Source organism: Rhinopithecus bieti, unplaced genomic scaffold (assembly GCF_001698545.2).
Source record: "Rhinopithecus bieti isolate Rb0 unplaced genomic scaffold, ASM169854v2 scaffold_36840, whole genome shotgun sequence".
Taxonomy (NCBI): Eukaryota; Metazoa; Chordata; class Mammalia; order Primates; family Cercopithecidae; genus Rhinopithecus; species Rhinopithecus bieti.
In genome coordinates, this window is record NW_016816502.1 from 345,025 (window position 1) to 369,055 (window position 24,031).

At 40.4% G+C, this 24,031-nt stretch overlaps 1 long non-coding RNA gene across 1 annotated transcript in view; it reads left to right on the forward strand.

Moving 5' to 3' along the window:
• Window positions 1-19,506, forward strand: part of LOC108517138 (uncharacterized) — a 173,285-nt gene extending 153,779 nt beyond the window's left edge. Inside the window, exon 6 of the long non-coding RNA XR_001882011.1 lies at window positions 19,435-19,506. This is a non-coding gene — a long non-coding RNA (uncharacterized LOC108517138). The remainder of the gene's footprint in view (window positions 1-19,434) is intronic.
• The last annotated feature ends 4,525 nt before the right edge of the window (window positions 19,507-24,031 follow it).

The window sequence follows — 24,031 nt, forward strand, 5'->3', positions numbered from 1 at the left end:
AAAAAAAAAAAAAAAAAAAAAAAAAAGAATATCAAAGGAAATCAGTATTTCTGTTTGAGGTATAAGCCATTATGTATATATTTATTCCTAGAGATATTTTTCAGAAGGAAGTTTATATTCTGTATTTACCTAATTTGTACTTTTAAATTTCAAAATCATTTCAGGTGTATCTAAAAGAGATTTTAGTACAGTCACTTTTCTAAACATCACATTACTTTTAGATCTGAATAAATAATGATTGCTGAATATTCTTGACCTTGGTTTACACTATTTAGAAGATGACACTTAAAAGCAGCAATTAATTCCGGACAATTTGCTCTTGATATCTGTGTTGAACTACTTTTGCATATATTATGGGTAAATTTTGATGTAGAAGTTGACAGTAATAACTTCATGATGAACTTCTTGAAAACTATTTTCTTCTAAAATTTTACCAAAACATTTAGCTTGCCTAAGTTAATTTAACAAGTTAAATGTTTTCATTTTTACCATTCCAGTTTCTCTCATACACACACATATACACAGAGAATGTAAAAAAGATTTCCTGTAATAATGATTTACACATACATCAACTTTAAATCATGTCGTGATTTTTTTGTTGTTGCTCTGTAGAGCCATCTGCTGGTCAATGATGTGTTTTATATAACTATATTTAAGTTTTCTCTGTGTAATGTAAGGCTCTAACAAAATCACGCACTCCCAGTAAGAGTAGAGCTAGAAATCTGTGTCTCAAACAAAACTTGAAGAAAGTGTCCTTCCCGGAATAAATATTGAGAGTAACTTGTAATAGTATAATGGAGAAAATAATCATTTATAGACAATGAGTAGGTCCTAGATTTTGGATAATTGTTTCACTCATTCAGTAAATATTTGTAAGCTTCTTCTTGCTAATAGAATAGAAAAATACACACACACACACACACTTTGTGGTATATAATTTTTAAAAATCTTGTATAGATCATACCTTTCTACTTATTAAAGTTAATAAAATAAACCAAAACATTTTATTCTCCTTTCATATGGCAATTAAATTTTTATCACTTATATTTAGCATTCCTCCTTCAGCATCAGTATGAACGTACAGCCTTTTACAGTCTCAGCTGGTTTCAATTACTCATTATTATTGATATTACTACTTCTTTTTCATTTTTTCTTTTTTTGAGATGGAGTTTCGCTTTTGTTGCCCAGGCTGGAATGCAGTGGCACAATCTTGGCTCACTGCAACCTCTGCCCCCCAGGTTCAAGCGATTCTTTCACCTCAGCCTCCTGAGTAGCTGGGATTACAGGTGCCCACCACCATGCCCGGCTAATTTTTGTGTTTTTAGTGGAGATGGGGTTTCAACTTGTTGGCCAGGCTGGTCTCCAACTCCTAACCTCAAGTGATCTGCCCGCCTCAGCCTCCCAAAGTGTTGGGATTATAGGCATGAGCCACTGCGCCCAGCCTACTACTTCTTTTCTGATACACAAATGTTCATAACCTGTTCAGGGGAGGCCCCCTTATATAGTGCCTTCTGTCCTCCAAGCACTTCTATCCTTGTATCCTATCCAAACATCCTGATGTGTCAGATCCAACATAATTTTTTCCTGCCCTCAAACTATGGAGTAAACCATCCTCCGAATTTCCTGGTTCATATTAGTGGATAATAGTATTAGAGACTAAAAGCTGGATGCTAAGGTGCCCACATGAGATTAGTTGAGAGCAAAAATGCTATCATTGATGTTATTGTTGCTTATAACAGAGCTAGATAAATATATGTTTTAAGGTTATGCATGTACATTGATTTTTTTCCCACTGATATACATTTGTATTACATTTCCCTATCCTACTTTTCTTGAATTATGTGGGATTTTTTCCTATCACCATGGCATTCCGCTATGTAATTTAATGTGCCACCTTTGGTAGATATTTATATTAATTCCAATCTTTTGCTTTTAACAACTATGCAATGGAATCATTACAGGTAAACTTTACACATATTCATAATTATTACCTCAGAGGAATCTGCTTGAAGTTTTTTGTGGATTTTTGTTTGTTTGTTTTGTTTTATTTTGTTTTGTTTTGTTTTTTTGAGACAGGATCTCACTCTGTCACCCAGGCTGGAGTGAAGTGGCACAATCATGGTTCACTGCAGCCTCTGCCTCCTGGGCTCAAATGATCCTCCCACCTCAGCCTCCTATAAGTATGCCCTGCCACACCTGCCTTGTTTTTGCATTTTTCATAGAGAGGAGATCTTGCCATGTTGCCCAGGCTGGTCTCAAACTCCTGGGCTCAAGCAATCTGCCCATTTCAGCCTCCCAAAGTGCTGGGATTACAGGCATGGGTCACAGCTCCTGGCCTGCTCCTGATCTATACACGCAAGTTTTTGATGTTACTGCTGAACTACAGAAGGCCAGGATGTTCCTAAGTGGGACTTACTGGGATGGTGTGAAAAAAGCACAGAATCAGGAGTTAAATAGGGATTAAATATCTAGCTCTACATAAATCACTTAACTTCATTGTGTCTCAGTTTCCTCGTTTGTAAAAGTATGATAATGATAATTAGACTTTCCAGTTGAATTTAACAGTTTTAAATAAGGTTTTACAATAATTTCTCTCCAATCTACTTCACAGGAAATTGTTTTACAGGTTAATTAAAATAACCTGTTAGAAGTGCTTTGAACAGGGTAGAATAGACTGGAAGAGACAGATGGTTCACCTCATGACTGTCCTTTGTGCATGGGTCCACTTAGCCGTAGCTGCTTGGTTTCTCCTCATGCCCTCATTCTTGACCTCTTTAAACACTCATTCAGGGGTATCCACCACCATCTGAATATAAAGGTGATAAGTTCATACATTATAGGGTATTGCTTACATCTTTCTTAGCTCCTCTTTGAAGTCTGTGCTAGTCACTTTGCAATGATGTTTTATGGCTTTTATTATTGCTTCTGTGCAGTACACTGTGCTAATAACATCAAGTTGAGTCCTTGGCAAGGAAGGTTGAATAGGCCCTGGAAGTTTCTGGAGGTCTTTATTTCATATGATATTGAGCACCTGAATTATTCACTCTGTATAAATAAGAATAAAATTCATTTCTATTTCAGAAATCTTATATCTGAAGAAATAAGAGAGAATGCTGAGAAAATGTTGGATCAGGCCTACTTTGAAAGTAAGAAACTAGGCATCAGAATCGATGATGCTGTTTTCTCCACTGAGTAAGGTTAACCCCCAACAGGCATTTTTCCCTTCAGCCCCTTAGAAGTATCCCTCCTGAATACATCTGTATTACTTGCATCAGGAGTTTCAGTTACTTGGGTTCACCACAGCCTGACGGTAGTTAGTCAAAAGCAATTAATTTAAGAACTATCCATCACAATTACCTTAGGTATTTACTTCACCCTCCTACAAATCTCAGAATATTTCAAGGCCCCCTTTACTCCACTGAAAAGCTTTTTAGTGGAGAAAACAGTATCATTGATTCTGATGCCTAGTTTCTTTTCTGAAGTTAGAGGGTTTGACCTGATTATCTACATTTGTGAATTCTTCTGCTCTTTGAAGAAAAATTTATAGAGGAGAATAAACTAGTTGCTGAGAATACCCTGGATCATTTTTTTAAAAAAACAATTTGATCTATTAAAATTATATTTCCCCTTGCCATCCCAACGCAGACCTTAGTAATAATCCTTTGCCACTTTCCACAAAGTCCTGCAAGAGAGATGTCTTAGCTCATTTTCTGTTGTTAAAACAGAATACCACAGATTGGATAATTTATAAAGAAGAGAAGTATATTTGGCTTACAGTTCTGGAGGCCGGGAAGTTCAAGAACATAGCCTTCATCCCATGGCAGAAGGCATCATATAGTGAAAGGGGGCAAGAGAGAGAGAGGGCAAGAGTTCATGAGACAGAAAAAAGAGGGCCCAACTCCTGAGATAGCTAATCCACTCCCACAATAATGGCATTAATCCATTCATGAGGACAGAACCCTCATGACCTAATCACCTTTTAAAGGCCCCACCTCCCAACATCATTACACTGGCAATCAAATTTCAACATGAATTTTTTTTATTTTTAATTTTTGTGAGTACATAGTAGGTATATATATTTATGGGGTATGTGAGATATTTTGATATCTCAGGCATGCAATACATAATAATCCTATCAGAGTAATGGGGGTATCCATCACCTCAAGCATTTATCCTTTGTGTTACAAACAATCCAATTACACTCCTTTAGTTATTTTAAATGTACAATTAAATTGATTTTTTACTATAGTCACCCTGTAATGCTAGCAAATACTAGTTCTTATTCATTCTTTCTATTTTTTGCACCCATTAATCATCCCCACTCTCCCCACCCCCGCAATAACCCTTTCCAGCCTCTAGTAACTGTCCTTCTACTCTCTATCTCCATGAGTTCAATAGTTTTAACTTTTTTTTTTTTTTTTTTTTTGAGACGGAGTCTTGCTCTGTCACCCAAGCTGGAGTGCAGTGGCCTGATCTTGGCTCACTGCAAGTTCCGCCTCCTGGGTTCATGCCATTCTCCTGACTCAGCCTCCCAAGTAACTGGAACTACAGGTGCCCGCCACCATACCTGGCTAATTTTTTTTGTATTTTTAGTAGAGACAGGGTTTCATCGTGTTAGCCAGGATGGTCTCGATCTCCTGACCTCATGATCCGCCCGCCTAGGCCACCCAAAGTGCTGGGATTACAGTCGTGAGCCACCGCGCCAGGCCAATCATTTTAACTTTCAGCTCCCACAAATAAATGAGAGCATGTGATGCTTGTGTTTCTTTGCCTGACTTTCCTTGCACTTAGCTATAATGACCTCCAGTTCCATCCATGTCGTTGCAAATGACAGGATCTCATCCTTTTTATGGCTGAATAGTAATTATATCTAAGTACCACATTTTCTTTACCATTCATCTGTTGATGGACACTTGGGATGCTTCCAAAATCTCGGCTATTTTGAGCAGTGCTGCAATCAACATGGGAGTACAGATACATCTTCAATATTATGATTTCCTTTCATTTAGGTATATACCGAGTGGTGGGATTGCTGGATCATAGAGTAGCTTTATTTTTTGTTTTTTGAGGAACCTCCAAACTGTTTTCCATAGTGGTTGTACTAATTTACATTCTCACCAACAGTGCACGGGAGTTCTTTTTTCTCCACATTCTCATCAGCATTTCTTATTGCTTGTCTTTTGGATAAAAGTCCTTTTAACTGGGGTGAGATGATATCTCACTGTAGTTTTGATTTGCATTTTGCTGATGATCAGTGATATTGAGCACATTTTCATATGCCTGGTTTGTTGTTTGTATGTCTTCTTTTGAGAAATGTGTATGCGCATCTTTTGCCCATTTTCTTTAGTGGGATTATTAGATTTTTTCCTATTGAGATATTTGAACTCCTTACATATTCTGGTTATTAATCCCTTGTCAGATGGGCAGCTTGCAAATATTTTCTCCCATTCCGCTAGTTGTCTCTTCATTTTGTTGATTGTTCCCATTGCTGGGCAGAAAGCTTTTTAACTTGATGTGATCTCATTTGTCCATTTTTGCTTTGGTTGCCTGTGCTTGTGGGATATTATTCGAGAAATCTTTGCCCACTCCCATGTCTTGAAGAGTTTCCTCAATGTTTTCTTTTAGTAGTTTTGTAATTTGAGGTCTTACATTTAAGTCAAGCTTGTCCAATCCATGGCCTTGGGCTGCATGAAGCCCAGGATGGCTTTGAATATGGCCCAAAAGAAATTTGTAAACTTTGTTAAAAATTATGAGTATTTGTGCAATTTTTTTTTTTTTTAGCTCATCAGCTATCATTAGTGTTAGTGTATTTTATGTGTGGTCCAAGACAATTCTTCTGATGTGGCCCAGGAAAGCCAAAAGATTGGGCATTCATTTCTCTGCTTTTTAACTTTTGTTGTTTCTATTTATAGCTTAGTGCAGCATCTATGTCTTGAAGAGTTTTATAGTTATTGTTTTTGATTGGTTCATCTTTTCATCTTTCTACTCATAATATGAATAATTTACCCAACACAATTACAGTGTTATAATATTCTGTATGTTTTTTGTTTCTTTTCTCTTGCTGCGTTTGGGATCCCTTTGATCTTTGGGTCTTTGATCTTTGATCTTTGGGTGCCTTGAGGTTCTTAAATTTGCTTGGTGTTCTATAAGCTTCTTGTACTTGGATATTTATATCTTTCTCTAGGTTTAGAAAGTTCTGCGAGGTCAGGAGATCGAGACCATCCTGGCTAACACGGTGAAACCCTGTCTCTACTAAAAAAATACAAAAAAAAACTAGCCGGGCGATGTGGCGGGCACCTGTAGTCCCAGTTACTCGGGAGGTTGAGGCAGGAGAATGGCATAAACCTGGGAGGTGGTACTTGCAGTGAGCCGAGATCGCGCCACTGTACTCCAGCCTGGGCGACAGAGCGAGACTCCGTCTCAAAAAAAAAAAAAGAAAAAAGAAAGTTCTCTGTTATTGTCCCTTTGAATAAACTTTCTATCCGTATCTCTTTCTCTGCCTCCTCTCTAAGGCCAATAACTCTTAGATTTTCCCTTTTGAGACTATTTACTATATCCTGTAGGCATGCTTCATTGTTTTTTATTCTCTTTTCTTTTGTCTCCTCTGATTGACCTAATCAATCAAGCTCACTAATTCTTTCTTCTTCCTGAGCAATTAAAAGATTCTGATGTATTCTTCATCAGATTCTGCTATTAAAAGATTCTGATGTATTCTTCAGTGCATTTTTTAGCTCCAGAATTTGTTTGATTCTTTTTAATTATTTCAATCTTTGTTAAATTAATTTCTTTGAGTTTCCCCAAAACAGTTATTTTGAATTCTCTGTCTGAAAAATCACATATCCCTCTTTCTCCATGATTGGTCCCTGGCACCTTATTTAGTTCATTTGGTGAGGTCATATTTTCCTGGATGATCTTGATGCTTGTGGATATCTGTCAGTGTGTTTTGAAGAGTTAGGTATTTGTTTCGTCTTCGCAGTCTGGGCTTGTTTGTACCTGTCCTTCTTGGGAAGGCTTTCCATGTATTCAAAAGGACTTGAATGTTGTGATCTATGTGGTATCTGCATTGGGGCCACCCCAAACCCAGTAACACTGTGGTTCATGCAGACTTGTGGAGATATCACCTTTGTGGTCTTGGGTAAGATCTGGAAGAATTCTCTGGATTACCAGGCAGGGACTCTTGCTTTCTTCCCTTACTTTCTCCCAAACAAAGGGAGGGTCTCTCGCTGTGGAAAGCCACCTGGAGCTGATGGTGCAGTGATACAAGCACCACTGTGGCCACCACTGCTGGGACTGTGCTTGGTCAGACTAGAAGCCAGCATAGTATTGAATCTTGTCCAAGGCCCTCTGTAGCTACTGCCTCACTACCGCCTATGTTCACTCAAGGCCTTGGGGCTCTATAATCAGCAGATGGCAAAACCAGCCAGGCCTGTGTCCTTCCCTTCAAGGTGGTGAGTTGCCCCAGGGAAATCCATAGGTACCGTAGAGGTGTCAGGGACTAGAGACAAAAACCTTAGAAATCTGTTGGTGTTCTATTGTTTGCAGCTGAACTGGTACTCAAACCACAAGATGCAGTCCTTCCCACTCTTCCTACCCCTTTCCAAAGGAAGAGGAGCCCTACTCCATGACCACCACTACCATAGGCCCATGGGGAGTACTACCAGACTATCACTGGTATTTCCTTAAAGCCCAAGAGCTCTTCAGTCAGCTTGTGGTGAATGCTGACAGGCCTGTGACTCACCGTTCAGAGCAGTGGGCTCCCCTCTGGTCCACAGCAGATCCAGAAATGCCATCCAAGAGACAAGTCCTGGAATTGGGGACTCTAAGAACCCTCTTGGTGCTGTACGTCCCTGTGGCTGAGCTGGTAGCTAAGGGCTGTATGTCCCTGTGGCTGAGCTGTAGTTAAAGTGCAAGACAAAGTCCCTCTCAGTTTTCCTTCTGCTTTTCTCAAGCAGAAGGAGTCTCTCACCATAGCTAATGCAACTGGGAATGTGCTGGGTCTCACCTGAAGCCAGCACATCTCAGTCTCACCCAAGGCCCATGCTGTACTACCAGCGTATCACTGCTGGTTTCAGGGTACCCAAGGTTTCTTTGGTCAGCAGGTGATGAATCCTGCCAGGACTGGGTCCTTCCTTTCAAGGCAGCAGGTTCCCTGCTGGCCCAGGGTGTGTCTAGATATGTTGTCCAGGAGCTAGGGCCTGGAATGGATGCCTCACAACTCTGCCCAGTATGCTATACTGTGGCTGAGCTGATATCCAAGATTCAAGACAAAAGTCCTCTTGACTATTCCCTCTCCTCTTCTCAAGTAGAAAGAAGAAGGAGTTGCTTTTGTTGCTGTGAGCTTTGCTGCCTAGGGTTGGGGAGAGGTGGCGCAAGCACTTTCTTAGCCACCCTGGGTGGTGTCTCATTGGGTCACAGGTCCCCCAAGTCCCAGAACAGCACTGGGAATTTCAGTCCTTATGGCCTAGATAGCCTTTCATGTTTATTTAGGACCCCAGAGAATTCAGCCTGTGGTGGCAAGGCTTGTGGAAACTCAAATTCTGACCTCTGGGATGGGTGATTCCCTTCCGGCTAGGGCTGGTCCAAATGCTCCCTCTGTGGATGAGTGTTGGCTGACCTCAGCCTGGTTTTGCTTTCCACTGTGACAGGGCAGCACTGAGTTCAATGCAGGGTCCCACAGTTGTTGTGCTGAGTCTCCCCTAAGCACACAGATTCTCCATGCTGTGCAGCCGCTGCTAAATGGGGGAGGGGTGGCATCAGCTATTCAAGACTATCTTTCCTACCCTCTTCAGTGCTTCTTTCAGCTATGTAAAGTTAACTTTCAGTTATGTAAAGTTAAAACCAGGTACTGTGATTTCTCACCTGATTTTGGTTCTTACGAAAATGCTTTTGTATAGATAGTTGTTCAATTTGGTGTTCCTCTGTGGGAGATGATCAGTGAAGGCTTCTATTTAACCAGCTTTCTCCACCCTCTCTCACTATGAGTTCTGATGGGGATATTCAGACCCTAGCAAGGGATGAACTTGGCCTGGAAGTAGCCAGTGTAGAAAAGATGAATGAAAACATAGTTTTGCTGAGAGAAGTGATCTCTGCCTGTTGCCTACACTCTAAATTGCCTGCAAATGTTACCGTTTAGAACCTTGTAGCAGGGACTTTAGGCCTTTCTCAAGTGTTTTCCCTTAAAAGCTCTCTAGCAGTGAGCAGAAAGAGAGGCTAGTCTCTAGGGGAAAAAATTGATTAAAGGTGATATCTTTCCATAGAGGGCTATTGATTCAAAGTGCCCCATGCAGTGGCCATGAAGCTTAGAGACAGAGAGAACAGAGAACTCAGGCCTGCAGGAAAAAAAAAGAAAAACTTCAGGCTTAAAGTCTATTTAAAAATAAGCTTCTGACTATGGCTACTCATATCTGGGATCTACAAGAATCCAACTAACTAGAAACATACTAAGGAGGTTCGTGGAAGCTTCAAATACATGCTGGCCTCGCTTGCTGTCAGCCAGTTGCTAACTACTCAGCCTTCAGGCTCCTTAATCCACCTCAAAAGGAGATAGTTTATAAAATCTGTATAGGAATGGCATGCTCTCCACTGACCAAATATTCATAAGATGTGGCTTTGGGGGATAATGAGAAGATTCTCCTATAGGGCAGAACCAGGACTGACAGACAGTTGGCTCAACCAAGGAAGTGACTCCACTGTCAGCATAGAGTACTCACCACTCCTGCCCAACAGGATTCTGCATGTGCCTTGACCACTGACAGCTCTGTGTGTCATGTTCATAGTGTAGTCATTCTACTTCTCCACACACTGTACACCGAGAATGTAGAAGGCAGATTAATTCCATGACTCCATGGGGACCCCATATAGGAACTTGACAGGAATAAAAATCACTCAAGCTGATTGCAAGAATTGAGTTTAACCTGAGGGAAGGAATAACTCCCTCTAAACCAAGTATATATTTGATGAAAAGATTGAGTAGGGGTACTGGGAACCTAAAAGAGATGAATTGAGGCAGATGATAAAAGCCAGAGTCAACTGCAGAAACATAAACTAGCTATTTTAAGCAAAGGTATTTATTTAATGCATGGGATTAAAAATGTACAACATTTTAGGTAGGGGCAAGCTCCAGGCTAGGTCTTCAAAAATAACTCCCAGAATGACTCTGCAGAAGTAACCACCAGAGATATCATTTCTGCCACCATAATTGAAACTGTTGGCTTCAGAAGCATGTACCAGGGATCAGGTAGCTGCTGCCACCACTGCCACTACTGCTAGCTCTAGAACTATGCTGACTCTCTTAGATGTGCATGCTCTACATCAGGCACATCCTTACCCATGAAGCTAGTGACTTGCCACTGAAATGCTGGCACAGAAAAAGCCAGTGCTTCTCTGCCTGACTGTGCCTGCCAGAAGAAAGAATCGAAAGAAATAGCAGAATTGCTTTCATCCCGTCACTTCCAGGTCCCAAATCTTGCACAAGTGCATCTGATTAGCAAAAGCTAAATCACACAGGAACCTAGTTGGGAAAAGTAATTTTTAGCTCCCTAGCCTCTGCAGTACAAAAAGGTACACTAAAAGGAGGGTAGAGTCAATGTTTAGTGAGCTAGTTGACCTTATCCCCCATGCATGTACTGTAGGCTGGCTTACTTCAAATTAATTCCCTGCCCCATTCCCTTTTGCCTTCCTGTACATTAGAGGCTGAAAAGATAAATCAATCAATTCTTAATCAATTCTCCCACCTCTTTTGCAACTGGAGGTGCCCTATGAAATAGTCTGACCAAGAGGATGTGAGCAGAAGTTTGATATGTGGTTTTGGGAAAGTATTGTTTCTTCCCTAAATGGAGAACAAACTACCTGATGCAGGCTTTTGCTCTTCCCTTTTCTTCCTGCCTCGGATGAGACTGTGATGCCTGGATGTACAACCATCTGTTGACCATAATACTGAAAGCCAACAAACTGAGAACAGTGGAGCAAAAAGAAAAAGCCTGAGTCCTTGATTACATTCAGCAACTGCAAATACCATAGATTGGCATTTGCATTAATTTCTTGTTATATTAGAAAAGTGAACCCCTATTTTCAAGCTTTATTTAGTTTTCAAATACTTGCAACCCACATTCCTAAATGATACACAGACTTTCCTGTCATAGAAAGATTATGAAGATGATATATCTTATATGAGAATACTTTTTGAAGTGTTGTTACATAAACAAATATTTTGAAGCATCTACCAAAAATATATTTAATAGAATATATACAGGCAATATTCATGTAGATTTACCCACATATTTACCGTATCCATTGCTTTTCCCAAATTTCATCTGGGATTGTCTTCCTTCTGCCGGAGAACACTCTTCCGTATTTCCTTTAGTGACAAATTCTGTCAATTTATAGTAGTCTGAAAATGCTCTTATTTTACTTCATTTTTGAGGGATATCTTCATTGGGCATAGAATTCTAGGTCGGTAGTAATTTTCTTTTAGCATTTTGAAGATATCACTGCATTTATTCTGACTTTCCTATTTCTGTTAGGAATTCAGCTGTAAGTTTAATCTTAGGACTCTTCCTTTATATTTTTATTCTGTGGCTGCTTTTAAGAGTTTTTGTCATTGATTTTTAGTACTTTTGTCGTCGTGTGCATAGGCATGGTTTTCTTTGTACTTTTCTCTGCTTTGAACTTTTTTCTTTGTGGCTTTTCTGTTTGTATAGCTATTTTAAGCATGGTTATATTTTAAATCATTGGCTGATAACTTCAGTATCTGGATCTTCTGTGGATCGGTCTCTATTATCTGTTTTTATTCTTAGTTTTGGATGAAGTCTTGTCTTGATGTATACTGAGTATGAAAAACCAAAGAGATAATTTGTGATCCTGAATGATGTTATCTTATTTCATAGAGGATTTACTTTTGCTCTGGAGGGAATGGGCCTAGTGCTACACTTAATCTATTCAAGTATTGAAATTATTAAAAGTGGCTTCAGTCCCTGTAAGTCAGTGATTCTCAATGCTGGATGCACATTAGAACCACACAGGAAGCTTAAAAAATATGCATGTGCCTGGACTCCACTTCAGAGATCTGACTCAACTGATCTGGAATGAGGCATTGATTTTTTGGGGGAGAGTAGTTTTTAAAAACATTTTTTGAAATAATTATGGATTCACAGGAGGTTACAAAAAATGCACTGAAAAGCTCATGTAGCCAGCCCTTCCCTAAAGCTTACCCCATTGAATGCAAACATTTCATACAACTGTAGTACAGTGTCAACACCAAAAAACTAACATTGGCACAGTCCATAGAGCCTATTCAGATTTTACCAGTTATACATGGACTTGTGTACGTGTGTGTGTGTGTGTGTGTGTGTGTAGCTCTATGCAATTTTTTCACATCTGTAGCCTCCCTAAAAACTACCACAAATGAGATACTCAACTGTACCATCACTCCCTGTGTTATTCCTTTATAGCCACACCCATCCTCTCTCTTTTCTAACCCCTAGCAACCACTGATCTGTTCTCCATTCCTGTAATTGTTCCATGATTGTTAGACAAAAGGAGTCATGTAATATGTATCCTTTGATTTTGGTTCTTTTCACTCAGCATAATTTTGTAGAGATTTTTTGAACTATGGGACATTGATAAATTTTTTAATCTTTGTAGGTAATTCTCATGTTTATTCATGATTGAGAACCACTGCTATAAGGGTTGGTCTGTTTCTGGTTCACTGTTATACTCTTAGAGCATAGCCTTTAGAAGTCCCAAAGAAAAGGCTGAGGTGTTTTCCAGGGTCACTCCTCCTTTGTGGGCTTTTCCTAGCTCAAGAATCTTGCCAAAAGTTCTGCTCAACTTCTCGTGCACTTAGATACCTTTCACTCTCAGAATTAGCAATTGCCTTGAAAGAAATGGAGACCAGGGCCGGGCGTGGTGGCTCAAGCCTGTAATCCCAGCACTTTGGGAGGCCGAGATGGGCGGATCACTAGGTCAGCAGATCGATACCATCCTGGCTAACATGGTGAAACCCCATCTCCACTAAAAAATACAAAAAACTAGCCGGGCAAGGTGGCGGGCGCCTGTAGTCCCAGCTACTCGGGAGGCTGAGGCAGGAGAATGGTGTGAACCCGGGAAGCAGAGCTTGCATTGAGCTGAGATCTGGCCACTGCACTCCAGCCTGGGCAACAGAGCAAGACTCCATCTCAAAAAAAAAAAAAAAAAAAGAAATGGAGACCAAATGCCCAGCTCCCCTCTGTAAACTGCCTTCTTCTTTTGGATTCTTGGCCCTGTAAATTCTCACTCTCTCAGTGGCTTTCTGATGTCTTTGAACAGATATTTATTTTATATTATGTCCATTTTATGTGATTCTTATCAATGCCAGGATTACTCCAAAATAACCTAGCCAGCTATTGTCAAAGGTAGAACTCTATTGAATAATATCTAAGTAAAAGTAAAAAAGATTAGTCCTAGAGAAAATGTATAGACTAAAGGGAAGGTAATCGTAAACTATGAGGAAGAATTGGTCATAGAGTATCTGATCATAAGGTTTTAATACTCGGTATAACTAAACCATAAATTTGTCTGTGTTGTATTTGGCAATGCTTTGATATTAAATTACAGTTTCTATTCATTTTATCACTACATTACACTTAAATAAACGATATTATTTCATATATTTGGTCTTCAAGGGGAAGATGGCTATCTCTTAAGACAAAATGGCAACTGAATTCCCAAACAAATTATTAAACAGATTGAAACAATAGGCTGAAAACATTTTTATTTGCAAAACTTAGTATTTGTTAAAAGAGAAAACAATTTTCTTATCATTCCACACTAGATTTAAATAGAAAATGCCAAATTTGGAGGACTAAGCATAATTTATATAAAACTGGAGTTGAAAGGAGTGCATGACAACATATAATGGAGATTTTTCTGCCCTTGCCACCCCGCACCCCCTGAAGAAAGGAAATGAGAGAGCTTGAACAGCAGTTAGAGGATATTTTGGAGGGAACCAAATAAAGCATAGACTTTTTACCTTAGAACCATTCCCCTTACCTGCTCCATTATATACATGCCACCCACCTGGAGTTAAATAAAGCCCAGATGGAGAGAGTATCATAGAAACATCCAGAGAGCTTTGAGGGAATCCCAGCCAAGGAGACTGCAGAACTCATAGGGAAGCCTAGAGTTAAGTGAGTTCAGCCAGGATTCTGAGAAACTCACTGCCTGGGTGGTAGAAGAGCCCCACTGAAGGAGACGTGTAGGCAGATGGGCCTAAGAGGCGCTTGGCAGAGTCTCACAATCCTGGGTAGTTCCAGAAGGCGCTGAAAATTCCTGAGCTCCCAGTGGAGGTTAAAAAAAAGTGATAAGAGAACCAGATGACAAAAGGAAGTTTGGGATGGGGTTCAAAAGGATCCCCAAGACCAGGACAGGTGAGAACCAGTTATACTCTCATGTAGACATAGGCTGGCATGAGAACAAGAGGCTGCTGCCCCATGCCAGGACATCTGCTATGTCCCCAGGGTAACTTAGATCACACACACACATACATACCTGTCAAGAAGGTGGGTATTCCAGATCTTAGGGTGGACTAGATATTTACTTACAAGGAACTACATTTTAAACCAAACTTACTGAGTTAAAATATGAGGGAAGATTTAGTATTTTCCAGCGTCAAGGAAAATGAGAGTCAAAAATTGAATTCGTTTATAACACATATGTTGTACAAATTTTAAACCACTGACTGCTTTTCTTTTTTTTTTTTTTTAGTGTCAAGAACACTTAACATGAGATCTACCCCTTAACAAGTTCCTAAGGGTACATAGAATACAGTATTGTTAACTATAGGCTCGATATTACACAGCAGATCTCTGGAACTTATTCATCCTGCATAACTGAAACTTTATACATATTGAACAGCAACTCCCTATTTCTCCCTGCCCCCAAACAAAATTATCATTCTACTCTCTGCTTCTTATGCGTCTGACTATTTTAGATACCTAATATAAGTGGAATCATGCAGTATTTATCCTGCTGTGACTGGCTTATTTCACTTAGCATAATATCCTCTAGCTTTACCCCTCTGTAGCTTTTCTTTTTCAGGAATGTTTTGACTCTTGTTCCTTTTTCATTCTACCTGATAAACTTCGAATCACTTTGTTAAATTTTCCAAAAACCCCTGGCAAGCTTTGATTACTCTACATAGGTCTATACAGTAATTTTGGGAATTATTTAAATTAAAAAAAAAAAGTTTAACCTGTTAAAGTTGCAGCCAAAGGAAAGAGGAAATATGTAAAATCAATTGCGTTGGTTTTTTTTTATACATGAGGAGAAAATATTTGTTTTCCCAAGCCCAGTGTGGCCTTGGGACTCTGATGTGGGTTTGGTTCCTGGAAACCAGAGTTGGGATCAAGAACAGGGCAGGGCTGGCCTGAGGCTTTGGGAACATGAGACAAATACAGAAGCAATGGCAGTATTATGCAGAAAAGTCAGAACTGGGAACCAATAAAGCATACCCAGCTTCACATCCAGCAGGAACTAGGTAGAAAGGCAAATTCCATAGCAACTGGAACTGGAAAAATGGAACAGGTTCCTAAGGACAATTAGAAAGACATGTGGTAAGATCGCCTCAGATGGGCATGCAGAGTGCCAAGCCCTTATGAAATTTTGCCTGTACTTGGGGAAGAAGTTGTTATAGGGACCAAGTTTGTTGAGATGCTCAGGAAGACTTTCTCAAATAAGACTTTTTATAGATTGTACAGACATATGATGGAAATGTTTCTTATCCTCACAGCAAATGCAGTAAATGAGTAATGGGTTTTTGATAGGTCATTATGGGGAAGGGGCATGGAGATGTGCTTTTCAGGTGTCCTGTTAGAAGAACCTGTTGTGGAGAGTGTAGCTGACCAATAGTCTCCAGCCTTTCCCACCAATGACTGGTGGCACAGTGGGGATACTCAAATCAGGCCATTCCTGCCTGATGGGGATTCCTTTAATGGGCCGTTCTGGCTCAGGGACTCCCATCAGCCTGGACAAAACTTGCTCAGAATTGCAGTATTTGAGACTCTTCCTACCCAATCTTCTTTCCTTCTCTCTCTGCTTTCACATGTGTCAAGCTGATATTGTGGTCTGAAAATGATTCCTACTTCAGCTCCCTACACTTTATCCTTCACAGGCATTTTCCCAATAAGTCTCCTGTATATCTAATCCCACCTTGGCCTCTGTTTAGAGGAGTCAATTTGACACAATTGTCTAAGTGGTTTAGTATCTCCTCTGTAATCTACTCCTACCCACACACATCTGCATACCTGTACATTTATCAAGCACTTAGCTACCTTATGCACTTAAGGTATTATGCTGATTAACACATATTTATTATTGTATTTAATCCTTGTAAAGAAGTGCACAGTCTAAAATGGTTAAAATGGCCCAAGAGCAATGGCTCACACCTGTAATCCCAGCACCTCGGGAGACTGAGGCAGAAGGATTACTCGAGCCCAGGAGTTAGAGACCAACCTGGGCAACATAGGGAGACCCCCACCCTGTACCTACAAAAAAATGTTTTAAATTAGCCTGGCATGGCAGCGCATGCCTATGGTTCCAACTACTCAGGAGGCAGAGGTAGGAGGATCGCTTGAATCCAGAAGGCTTCAGTCAGCCAGGATCATGCTACTGCCCTCAGCCTGGACAACAGAGTGAGACCCTATCTCAAAAAATAAAATAAAATAGAATAAAGGCTTCAGTGAGCCAGGATCATGCTAATGCCCTCCAGCCTGTACAACAGAGTGAGACTCTATCTCAAAATAAAAAATAAAAATAAAATAAAAAATAAAGCAGTTAAAATGGCAAATTTTAGGTTATACATATTTTATCACAATTGTAAAAAGTAGAAAATCTTGGTGTCTCAAGAAAATAAAATGTCTTCTTATTTAGACATTTATATTGTTGGAAATTTTCTTTAAAAAAGAGAAAATACTATAGTTTGCATGTTTTCTATGCAAATATTTCTATGACAATTTCCCCAAATGTGTGTTTATTGTGTTTACATCCTCTGATTTATATAGTAATTATAAGCTCATTAAAGTAATGCTTCTCAGGAAAACAAAACAAAACTGAGGATATAGCCTTAGACTAAACTCAGTTATTTCTTTTTGATCCAAGATGAGCTGCACAAGTATTCAGCTTTCTGATAGATCTAATGATAAATTTTAGAATCTGCAGGATTGGCTGGACAAACAAGACTCCCATGTGTCATTCTAAATAGGCTTCCTCTCTAATGGGGCAGTTCAATGTCAAGGTCTCTAAAAAGTACTAGAGGGCGAGTACTCTATGTCTTACTTAGGTTAGACCCCCGATAATGTAGAGAGCATACATGTTAATGCCACAGTTGACTTCTTTCTAGTGGGGTTTGAGGAGTAAAATCAAGCCTTTTACCTGGAAAAATGGATATCCCACCTCCCCACAGAGATGGACTGAGAGGGTGCCCACTGACAAAGCCAGAAAAATGGGTTTATTTGAGCATGGGAGTGACTAGCCAAGTCACTGAAGTGTTTACGTCACACTCAGAGCATGGTAAGGGTCTCTTAGTATAATTGAGCAAGCACTGATTTAGGGCCTTGCATTGTATATGACGTGTATTGAGAGCTGGGATTTTATGTTTCTGCTAGTTCTTGGATATTATATTAGTCTGAAAAGCAGGTGCCAATTTGGGATTAAATATGCAAAGATTGGTGGGGTATGGTGGCGTGCACCTGTAATCCCAGCTACTAGGGAAGCTGAGGCACGAGAATTGCTTGAACCTGGGAGGCGGAGGTTGCAGTGAGCTGAGATTGCGCCACTGCACTCCAGAGCCTGGGTGACAGAGTGGGACTCTGTCTCAAAAAAAAATGCAAAGATTATATTTCTTTCACCATTTGTGAAAGAAAATGAAGAGGTAGCCAGACAAGGCTGAGTGAGCATCAGCTAATGAAGGAAGTCTGACAGTAGGTGAAGGAGAGAGAGAAGGTAGGTTGAGTAGAAGCATCCTACACTGCTGGAGTCTAAGAAAACTTCAGTTAGGCTGTTTGGGAGTCCCTAAGCCAAAGTAGCCATCAGAAGACTCCTGTGCCTCTGAGATATGGGACTGTTAGTATCCCTCCTGCACTTTGTCATCGGCTAGGAGCAGCCTATGGGAAGCATGGCCTGGGAACAAATGTGATGATGAATTTCAGAGTCAGGAGCTGGACTCTTAATCAATTACATGCTATGTAGTTGGAGGTCTAGTAGGCACATACTCATGGCAGTCATTGGGATAGGAGAGAATCATGAGAGCAGAAGAAAGAGGGCCCCAGCTACCCTCCTGGGCAGTCTAGGAATTACTCTAGTTTCTCTAAAAATCTCAAAACTGAAGCTGAGTAGGGTCAGAATTAAAGGTTCGAACTGTGCAGTGGGATTCCCATCTTTCATTCTTTTCTCTGCACAATACTTTATGTGTAGCAGTGGCAACTGTGCATGTTACTGGTTCTCCAAAAGCCGAACTTTTTATTTAGCCTTCCCTTTTCCCTTTCCTTTTCTCTAATTTTTTTTCTACTTCTTTTTGCCTCTCTTTCATTTCATATTTGTGCCTTAGATGTGCTCCCACTACCCCAAGGTAACAAGAGATTGCTACCCTTGTTATTTACGATGTTAACTTGGTCCAAAGGTGAGTGTGATTAATAACCTCAGATGCCATTTCTGACCAGGTCCCAGACCTTGAGGCCAGTTGACAAAGGGCAGATGGGAACATGGTCTCCAGTAACTGTTAGGCTCTCATCACCACTTTCCTCCATCTCATTTTCTCTCTTCTTCCCTGTTTTTTATACCATATCCACTCTACCTCTACACACACTCACCCTTGGGCACTCACATTCCTAGAATCTTCCTGCTGCATTGCTATTTTGCTCTCTCTATAATTTTCCCTCATGGTCCCAGACCTGGCATTCAAGGGCAAGAAATTTAAAAATCCAGAAGCCACCTTTCCCAGTGTACTTAGTCCTGATACTTGTAGCTCCCTACACTAGATCCCAGGATCACACTTTCCTTAGGTTCTAACTCTGTTCAAGATGCATATAAATTCTCTAGGGTGGGCAGTCACTGGGCTGGGAGAACAGAGGAAAAGGGGCCGTGTAGCCAGAGCCAAAGTATACCAGACAGCACTGGCTATGTAGCAATGCCAGGACTGCAGCAGAACTGAGGGAAGACCTGGTAATATAAAAGCCTGGCACCTTGAAAGAGCTCTCTAGAAGTCAAGATTCATAAAATTATATCATGTTAGAGCCTTTGAAAAGCTTTCCTGCCCTATGCAAATGTTCCATTTTATCAACATTACAGATTGTGCTCTATGTGGCTGAGATATCAGAGAAATGGGAAGCTTATTTGTTATTTTTGTCAATAATACCTAACAATTATTACCATATTCTTAACTACCTCATTTAATCCTCACAGCAATCCTAAGGGGTAGATACCATCATCACACCCTTTCTACAGTTGAAGAATATGAGGCTTATAGAAAATAAAGAACGTCCCCGAGTTCACACAGCTGGTAAGTAGCAGACCAGGACTCAAACCAGGAGCTCCATGTACTGTCCTGCAGGCTGTGCACTGGACAACTCCTGGGATTGCTATTCACAGACCATGATGTGAATGGTGCCTCTTGGAATTGTATAGTGCAGCAGCCCTGACCAAGCAAGAATGCTTAAGCACAACACTGGGGTTTTGAGAAAATGCATGTAACAAGAGAAGAGCTTTTTAAATGTGTCTAACAAGAGATATACTCTTTAAATTAAAAATTAGGCTGGGCACGGTTGCTCACACTTGTAATCCTAGCACTTTGGGAGGCTGAGGCAGGTGGATCACCTGAGGTCAGGAGTTCAAGACCAGCCTGGCCATCATGGCAAAACCCCATCTCTACTAAAAATATAAAAATTAGCTGGGCATGGTGGCGTGTGCCTGTAGTGTCATCTGCTTGGGAGGCTGAGGCACAAGAATCGCTTGAACCCAGGAGGCGGAGGTTGCAGTGAGCCAAAATTGCACCACTGCACTCCATCCTAGGTGACAGAGCGAGACTTTGTCTCAAAAAAATTAAATTAAATTAAGTTAAACTAAAAATTAGACATTGTAGAAGAATCAGGTTGCTTAGATTGCATTTAAGCACATATCCATGTCGTGCTTAGACATTTTACTACTTTGTACTCTGCAGACTTTAGCTGCTATTTATATCCTGCCAGATTTCATAGTTTTACCTTCTGGATTTCTAAAGAAAATGGGTAGAGTTCAGAGAAGCTAATGACGACTCTTTCTCCCTAATGTTTTGCCTGAGTATGGATCTTGGGACATCACTATCTACTTCATATCAGAAAAGAACAGATGTGTTACTGACCTAAGCATTCAGCAGAAGTTTACCTAGCAATGCTAAGTTTGGAGTGTTTTGTGTAACTCGGTGCTTTTGACCAGGGTCTAGCCAAAAGCATGCTGGCAGCAGTTCCCAAAGCCTGTGCTTTCTCTCCTGGGAAAGGAGGGTTATTCTAGAAAGCAATTTAGTGTCCCTAAAATTACACCAAGCACTAATTTATGGGTGATATGCCAAAATCAGATTTAGATCTAATTCCTGCGTATTAGAATCTGCCATAAAATAAGAAAAGATATAAACCTAGAAGAGAAACAGGAGTGTACAGAAAGGAGGAGGGGAGAGAGGGAGAAAGACATGTAGAAACAGAAGAGGAAAGAACCAAAGTCTTCAGTTTACCCTGGAAAGTGGGGGCAGGGAGTAGGGTGGGTGATAAATCTACCATCCTATTCTCACCGCATTTGTGGGATTGCCAGCATGGGAGGGAAGCACAGACCTTGGTCTTGTGTCCTGCCCATGAATATATATTTACATTATAAATAAAAAGTATAATTTCACAGTTCTGGTCAGTACCCTGTTTTACTAAAAGTACAGATCTGGATTTTCTTTTGGGATAGACAGTTCTACTGGGGTTGGGTTAGGAATACTCTGAATGGTTCTTTAGTTATGCTAAAACCTAATCCAGAAAAAACAGGTATAGAACAATGTGAGCTAAAACTTTCCTGCTGGTTATTGTGAAACAATTGGTTTATTTTGGTGGAATCTTTTTGTGTTGTCTTCTCCAGTTTTCTGGGAACATTGAAGTTACAGTTTTGAGGCTTGGGGAGTGGTGGGAGAGGGGATGCAGGAGAGAGTGAGAGATGACCCCAGCCAGGGAGAGATGGCCAGGGACAGCCACGGACTTCTACAAAGGAGGGTAGCCAGTGGGCTCTAGGAACAGAGATATCTGACATCGCACTTTGTGTCCTGTTCTGCCGTATAGTGGCCACCTATCTACCTATCTGTTGCCATTCCACCCAGCAAAACCCTTTAAAAGGCTTTTGTTAATCATCACAATTTAGTATGAGATTTGGATTAACATTGCCTTAGGGAATTCAAGTTTTAGAACAAAGAGAACTGGAGAAAGGGCCCAGTATCCTGGAGAAGCACTAATCAGATAGAGAAAAGTGGGGAGTAGGAAGGAGTCCAGAGTGTGTGAACATTCCCTGGCAGCCCTAGGAAACATATGAGAAGGGACTGGAGCGTGGGGCTTGAGTTACTTTATTTGAATATTAAAGGAAGGAAACCTGGATAACATGAAGACTACTTGGGTTTCCTTAGCCCGAATCCAGAGGGTGCAGCAAATATTAGCTAAAGCCAGCAGCTCTTCTTCCTGGGTTATTGTGGGACCCTATCCCCATATGTTCCCTGTTCCTCTGCATTCTCCAACCTACCCTGCAAAAGAGACCCACAGAGGCTCTCTAGAGTTTAATGTAGCTCTAGAAGAAGAAGGAAAGAGAAGAAGAAAACATGATAACAGGGAGAAAAACACCAGAAATGTTTTGAACTGCTTTTGAATGTGCATAACATAACTCCACCTTGAAAAGTAGCCAAAAAAAAAACTGAACAAACAAAAACTGGCAACAAGAAGACAACTAAATCCACAAGCAATTAGCTATTACTGTTAAAACGCTAGCAAAACATCATTTCAGAGTTCCATCCAGAAGTCACTGGATTACTTGTTCAGGTTTTTGTAATGACTTTGCGTGTGGTGTGAAGTTCATACCTATCCCCAAGATCTCTGCCAGCCCTGTTCTGCCCAAGAGGACAAGCCCAAGCCCATGCCAGCCTCACCCCATGGTGAATAAATGGGTGTGTGAACATCACTTGCCAAATTCTGAAATACAACCATGTCAGTGAGAGACCACACACAAAAACAACAGACAAGTTTGTTCAAGGGCCCACACATTTTCATAACAGTTTTCTTGGCGTACACTTGACATAAACTGCACTTATTTAATGCATACAATTTAAGTTTTAATGTATGCATCCCTGAAATCATCACTACAACCAAGATAGGGGCCCACCACTTTAAAAAACGTTTATGGGTGTTTCCAGAAGATGGTTCTATTTAGCCAAGTATCTCATTAGGTGAAATAAACTTCCCCAAAAATTTAACAAAAGCATCTGCATTGTGATTACCTAAGCTGCTCTTTTTATGGGTCTGTTGGACTATATTGGTGGGAAATTTGACAAGGTTCCAATGTTGATTTCCTTGATTCTCCAGCAAAAAATGTCTGTGGAATTGAGAGTGTGGTGTGGACATACTGACATGGGGTAGGATTCGTGGTGAGGTTCCGACACGTTCAGGATTGCAGCTCCCCATGTTAAGCAGATGAAAATGGTAGGGTAGAAAGAGAAGGAAGTGAAAAATGCCCAGCACTGAGAAATCTTGGCCATAGCAGGAACTTCAAAAGATCCTGGCAGCCAGGTGGTCACACTCTGCACACTCTGGGAGAATCAGTCATTAGCAAACAGTACTAAACTGTTTCCAGCCCGAGGGCCGCTGCACAAAATTCAGTTCAGCAGGATCATGTGCAAAATGAATTCACCAAAACAGTAGGGAAGTTTGAAAAGGAATAAAGTGTTTCTTTCAAACTGGAGTTTTAAACATACATGGAGAACCAAATTCTCAGTCACACATCTTTGCTTTCAGAGATTCTCTGTTTCTGAAGTACAGCAACTGGCCCTAGCAAAGAGAAATGGAAACACACAGCAAGCACTGAAATCAGGCTTCTAAATCCTAACTCCTTCCTGCTAGCAGTACAGCTCAAAAACTATTTGGATTTGCTCTATTTGAGCTCTTGCATTTCAGAAGAGTATCTCCAGGTAGAAGACCTGTTTCATTTTCAGGAAATGAAAGGCATTTCATTTTCAAGGAATGAAAAAATGTCTGAAGTGCTCTATTACTCATTTAAATAACATTAACATTCAGGAGGAATATATGTAAAGGTCCTTAGTATCTAAAATTATGTCTTCATTTTGGAACACAGAAGCTTCAGTGTAAATATCCTACCCTGAATTCCTCACTATGAATCACTATGGCAACACCACCACATGTTGTACAGATGTCTGCCCAAAATCAGTTGTTGACTTAAATCACAATTCCTAAAAATTTGGATTCACACATAGGAAATGACACCACCAAACCATAAAATTTCTGTTTATAGTATCAAGTATCTTGGTAAAGGCTATGCAGGGATCTGCCTTCCCGTGTAGAGAAAGTCAACCTTTCTTGACACATCAAACTCCTATAGAGAATTGTCTATGCTTATTCCCTCATGTCCTCCCCAAGCCCTTCCTCCATGTCAACTTCTATAATATATATGTACCAGCACCATGCTACTGAAATTGTTCTTGCCAAATCTCTAGCCACCTCCTAGTTGTCAAATTCAGTAGGTAATTTGCAGCCAATATCCTTCTTGACCTTTCTGTCACATTTGTGTAGTTGACCACTGCTGTGGGTTGAATTGGGTCCCCCAAAATTCATATGTTGAAGTCCTGACTCCTAGTATTTCAGTGTGCGATCTTATTTGGAAGCAGGATCATTGTATAATAGATGTAATTAGTTATGATGAGGTCATACTGGAATATGGTGGACCCCCAATTCAATATGACTGGCGTCCTTATAAAAAGGAGAAATTTTGAGACAGACAT